Source organism: Synchiropus splendidus, chromosome 17 (assembly GCF_027744825.2).
Source record: "Synchiropus splendidus isolate RoL2022-P1 chromosome 17, RoL_Sspl_1.0, whole genome shotgun sequence".
In the NCBI taxonomy this organism is placed as follows: Eukaryota; Metazoa; Chordata; class Actinopteri; order Syngnathiformes; family Callionymidae; genus Synchiropus; species Synchiropus splendidus.
The window spans coordinates 9,785,075-9,791,192 of NC_071350.1; positions in this window are offsets into that span (position 1 = coordinate 9,785,075).

Below are 6,118 nucleotides of genomic sequence, written 5' to 3' on the forward strand. Positions count from 1 at the left end.
TGGTGTGTGCGTGCTTGTTCATACTGCCTCGTGGGGACCATTTCCTGACAACACACTATCTTCGTGGGGACCTGTGTGTGTGCGTGCTTGTACTTCTTGCTTCAGTTTGAGGGTTTGTTTAGATGGTTGGGTTTAGGGGGAGATGCTTGGGATAGGGTTATGTCAATGTATGTCAGTGACGGTACTCACTAAGATAGGAAGACAAACGTGTGTGTGTATTTAGCGTTTTTTATTTATCCCAGCATGTGATGTATGGATCAGTGAGCCCACACACTCCAGTGGGTTCGGTCTGTGTGAAGGAGACGTGCTGAGTCATCAATGAAGAAAAAGGAAAAGTTTGCCTCGGTTCTCCTGGATCTGGATTAGAAAGGTGACCCGGTAAATCCACGTACTTTCTTCAGCCCACTTTACTCCGCACGCGTCACGAGATCCTCCTTTCATTTTATCTCCGACCACACAGTGTATGAGCTATAAAGAGCCCGAATGCATCCTACTCACAAAGACTTGTTGCAGAAGGACCAACTGAGAGTGGTTTATTTTGAAAAGCAACCTTTTGTTTGGATTGATTTTCTCCCTCTTTTCCTTTTGTTGTGAGGTTGCGTATTCGTTGCGGCTTCCGCTGTGAACTATCTTTCTAGTGGAGCTCTAACCACCACTTGGGACTCAGTTCAGACACATTCCTCGCTCCGCAACATGTATTTTTACTTCCTCTGAAGATGTACTTGCTACACCGCATGCAATCTAATCTAGGACTCTGATTTGGTCCCCCATCACAAGCATCACTCCTCTGGCATCTGCTCAGAGAGTAAAGCACTGGTTTCTCTTAATGTCTGTTTTTATCCCGCCGTTGCGGCTCCCTCCCCAAGTGGCGTGACCTGACCTCATGTCCCTCTCCTCGCTGCAACCGGGACTCTGAGGGACGGTGCTGATGAGGAGAGTGATGATCCCAGCGGTGATAATGACAGCAAATGGAGGTTATATTCAATAAGCCTCCAGATGATTGTGTGCCATCAAAGCCCCCACACAGCAGTGAGTCAGCGCTCCCTCCTCCTCCGACTCCTGCTGCTCTTGATTGTCGGTCTAGGATCCCCGTGTTCTCATCTCACCACGCTGAAGAGAAGCAGGTGCTCCGTCTGCCGGGAGGAAATCAGTGCCACTGTAATGCCGACGTCGCTGCAGCTGATTCTGGACTCACATTACAGGCCTCTGTAAGTGTTTTCTACCAAAGCAACAGCACTTTCCAGCCCTGGCGTCGGATTTTGTCAATAGTTTGGGGAAAGTCAAGTTCAGGGAAAATCAGATCAATAAGCAGAGAAAACTGCTACGATCAACTATCAATAAGCATTTGAAAACTAGCGTCAATTCTTCCCTCGAAGTGTTTTTATTTTTATTTTTTGTTTTAATTTCCACATTATCCTGACCTGACTTGGGCCGAAGAACCAAGGGCCCACGACTCTATTTATAGGACTGTTTTTCTTGTCAAAATAAAAAAATAAAAAATAAAATAAAACATTGAAAAAAATTGATATTTACGGCGAAAATCCTCACATATCTATGATGTATATTAATAATACTTAAATACAATAAATTCATGTACAGTATACATTTGAATACATTCTTTGTAGCGTAATTCCACTCTGACTTTCTATCTTATTTTTCTATGGTTTCCTTGTTACTAAAGTAATAATATTCCCTTCCGGTCCTCAGAACAGTCTCAGTATATATTTTAGATATAATCTGTGTCAGTTTTTTCCTTAAAATATGCGTCACGTGTTGCTGAATTTACTTGAGAGAAAACAGCATCAGCTGTCGCCATCACTGTTCGGTATACGGCTGCAACTGGCCCCTCCTCCTGATGATGGACGTCGTCCTGAAACAGCTCAGCCTGGCGACACGGTGGTGGAATGCTTGTCAGGATTTCTCTGTTGGTCAACATGACACAGACTCTGAGTCTCCCTCCTGCAAACTGAAGTCCTCCTCTCAGCGCTGACGTGTCCTAACGCTGACGTGGATACGGAGGCACTGAGAGCCAACAACAGATGCGGCTGTAGCGTGACTCAGGAGCCGCTTCTCTCTCATTATTTCAGTTGGAATGTCACCGTGTTTTCGGTCGGACCCCTCGCCCGACTGGCGTTTACCCCCTGATGTTCACCTCTGGCATCTGCGAGGCCACAGATGACTAACACCGGGGAGGACTCGCCACCTTGTCATAATGAGACCTACTTCCTGTCGGGGTGGGTCGTGCCTCGTGAGTCTCCCGGATAATTGGGTTGTTTTAAGGCACCTCGGGAGGATTCACCGCAGTGAGAACCACAGTGCCATTTTTAGCCGCGCGGCGCAGGCTAATGTGAGACTGCTGGCTTCTGATCTCATTTCTGTGCTGTTTTTTAACTGGGTTAGATGAGAACACCTTTCCGAGCCGGCACCTGTGATGGATCACCCCGGCAGCTGCGGCACCGTGCCTCTTTGCTAATCTGGATCATTAGCAGCAGAGCAGCTCGTGGCTGTAATGAAGATGATGACCAGCCGACATGCTATTTTCTGACCTGACTCACCAATAACAATTACTTCTGGACAGATGCACTGACTCTGGGTCACAACCACAGGTGGAAGCAAGCATCCTGGCTCTCACCATCAAGAGTTTAAGGGCGCTTTCACACTGCGGGTTCCGTCTCGAGACAAAGCTCTGTCAGCTCAGAAGTCTGAGATGTGAACACAAGCAAGTCGGGTTCGCCGACTTGATCCCTGCTGGAGACCTACACTTTCTCTCAGGAAACTCTCTCAGCAGGTGGTGAGCTTCTCGTGTCAGGCGACTCGGCGCTAGACGCTGGAAACTATGTGCACAAGGCGACTCCACACAAACATGATAAATGTCGGGCAGTAAAGGGTCTGATCGCTGTCTGGGCGCACAACATCGTTCAAAAACAACTTCTCAAACTCCCAGAACACTTAAGTGTGCAGCTAGGAGCTGCAGGAAAATTGCACTCCGGAGCACAGTGCAGTGGTCCGGGACTCGCGATGTGTGCGGATGTTTGATAACTCACATTTTCACCTTTATTAGACTGATAAACACCTGATTTTATTGACAGACAGATTTGCTCAAATGAAAAATGCTGCACTCTACAGTAACTACAGTAACTGTTTTCACTGCTGTGACGTGGCTGCAGCACAGCTGTCTGCATGAGGAGGACATGAAGAGGACTGCAAGGATGATTTTTCCCAAGTTACTGAAGATCACCAGACTATTCATAGATCATTTCTGACGTCTGGATCTGTACTTAAATTATTAAAATCTTGTCGATCGACAGCAAGCTCTCTCACTGTGTTCAAGGTGTTTTGAGAGCAGCATGGATCAGTCAGTGTTAAGTTACAGATCATTTTCTTGTTCAGCATCTCCGTATTAAAATATTCAACTCAAACTCTCAGTCCAGTCACACGTAACTCCGCCCACTCAGTGCATCACCAACCTCCTCTCTGCCCTAAACATTGCACACACCGCTGACTGTTGACTCACCTGCTTCACTCTTCCCCTTCTTGTCTGCTCATACCCAAGTGCTCCTCGGGAGTCGACCACCTCCTCTCCTCCATGTTGCCTCCATTTCACCATGTAAATCCCAACATCAGTTACTCACCTCAGGGGTTTCGAGTCATGGGAAATGTTCGCTTCATTGATCCTGTTACTTTGCAGCGAGGCAGAATGAAGACGCTTCGCTGCTTGCGCTCCATTACCGCTAATCCTCGACATGTGGATTCAGTTTTTAGCGGGGGACTTAATAGGTTAAATGCAGGGTTGAACTGCTGGAGGAAGTAGGTGTCCATGGATAGAAGTTGCCATCATGCACACTTGGCTCTTTTGAGGCTCTCATTTGGATGTTTTTTGGGGCGAACGTTGGGGAGTGTTGCAGGTAAGCCTGCTCTTCTGCTGACTACAAAGGATCCTGGTGCGTCACAACACACTGAGGAATGTTTTTGGAGAGTAATGATAGTGATTCTCATGACATTGTTTTGGGGTTACATAAAGAGTCTTAGTGAGTTTTAATGGTCAGTTATGGGATCATGCCGCCACATTCTTTGTCGAGTTGGATGTTCAGGCAGCAGCAACCAGGTGACTAGTGTCTCTAAATGGGCCAAACTCCCACCGTGTAACCCCCCTGAATTCTGACGGGCCACCCTGCGTGCCCCCCCCAATGGTCGATGACTTTTTGAAAAAGTCCATTTTTGTGTCACTACATACGGCGCCTGTCGCACAGTGACTCTGTCCGTATGTAGCAAGCTGAACACAGTGAACTACAGCCAAATGTGTGAGACATGGGTCGGAAAGAAAAGTCATTTCGATCAGCGCTTCTGTTCTGGTCATCTGCACACCATGCGATCGTGCAGTGAGTCGGGTGCCATCGCCGCTGAAGTGGGGGATTGGGGCGCCATGTATCTGTGAATGAAGTGGATGAACGAGTAATGAAATGAGTAGGAAAAACACATTTGCATCTATCCCTTATTGTATGAAGTTGCTCAGTAAGAATTGCGTAGGAAGGGGAAGGGTGGCACACGCCCTGATCGGCAAAATGTTTTTTCTGTTCAATTTTTGCATGAAAGCCTCTCTTAAACAACTACTTTAGCAACTTTAGTTATCTCTCCATTATACATGAACACATCTGCCACACTGTCACACAATGTTCCCTCTAATTTCTCATGTGTCTGAGCAAACACACCAAGTCTCTGAGCGGTCACCCGAACCACTGTGAGCGACCTGTCGTTGTCAGCTGTGGTAACTGCTGCAATAGTTTGTAATAGCGTTTAAAAATATTTAAAAAATTATTTACAGTTTGTGTAATTCACATTGAGGAACGGAACATGTGCATAACTCTACTCAATGACTAGAGTTAGTTTACTTATTGTATTGGAAGATTCTTGATTCTTCATATATATATATATATATATATATATATATATATATATATACACATTCAGGGTTAGTTTTTATTGAGCAGTGTAGATATTTTCGTGTGCTGAGATTGTATCAGCTGTGCGTAATTGGGTGCGCAGTTTAGAGGGAACATTGCTGTCACGTTAGTTTCACATTGTTTTGTGTTGCTGCCTCTGCCTGAAACTTGGGGACAGTAGGAGCGCGAGGGCCACCATGGACTTGCAGCTGCAGTGACATCACGAGGTCACAGCATCGCTCCTTGTCGTGTGGATTTTCTCTGCAACAACAGTCACCACTGGCGTCTGCAGTCTGGATGGACCAAAAGTGGGAGAGGGGATCGGAGATGTTCTTGGAGTGGAGGGGCAAAACCACCCATGCCTCCTAGCTGACGAGGTGTGTCTGTGTCAGCCAGAAATGACTTGCTAAACAAGCCAACAAACTAGTACGAGGGCCTTGGCTGCGACATGTTTTGGTCATGTTTCTACTCGCGTCGCCTTTCTAGTCACATCTAATCTTCTCATCTGTTCTTCCTGGGAAATCTTCTCACTTCCTCGTCCTGATCGAGGCCACCTCATCTCCCGTCTCATTCATGTAAAGGCACGCAGCAGACACACGAAGAACCCTCGCAGAAAGAGTAAAACTCTGAATTCTATTCACATACGTGCAAACTACCCACCTGCTGGGATGTTACTTTTCTTGAATTCATAATGTTGCAGGTCTCATGAAGCTCGGACACCTTTGGTCAGGTCACCCAGCCGAGACCGATCCGAGCCTTCCCCTGACCTCCTCAGGCACCTTGCCCTCCAGCCGTGGTCCTCCAGGAGCTCTGTCAAACACGGATCCAGCTCACCCTGTTCGTCTGCCTCTACCACACCACCGTCGCGATTGAGCTGTCGCCTCTGCCCCCAGGACCTCCGATTGACTTGAAAGCTGACACTTTAATTCCTTCACTTCTTCAAAACTGCTGTTGAACGACCCTGGAATACAAAGAAGGTTCGCCCATAATGAAGCTTGTTAATAATTAATCTCTCCATTATGACTTCAGACGTGAGCAGCAGACCAAAAACAGTACGACCAGCTTGTGTGCTCAACTGGGATATCCAAGTCTCTGACTAGTGCACGCTCGTGTCTTAGCTCAGTTCGGTCGCCCTTCTGTCGAGGGATTTCAGCAGGAATACTTGCATGGATATAAGA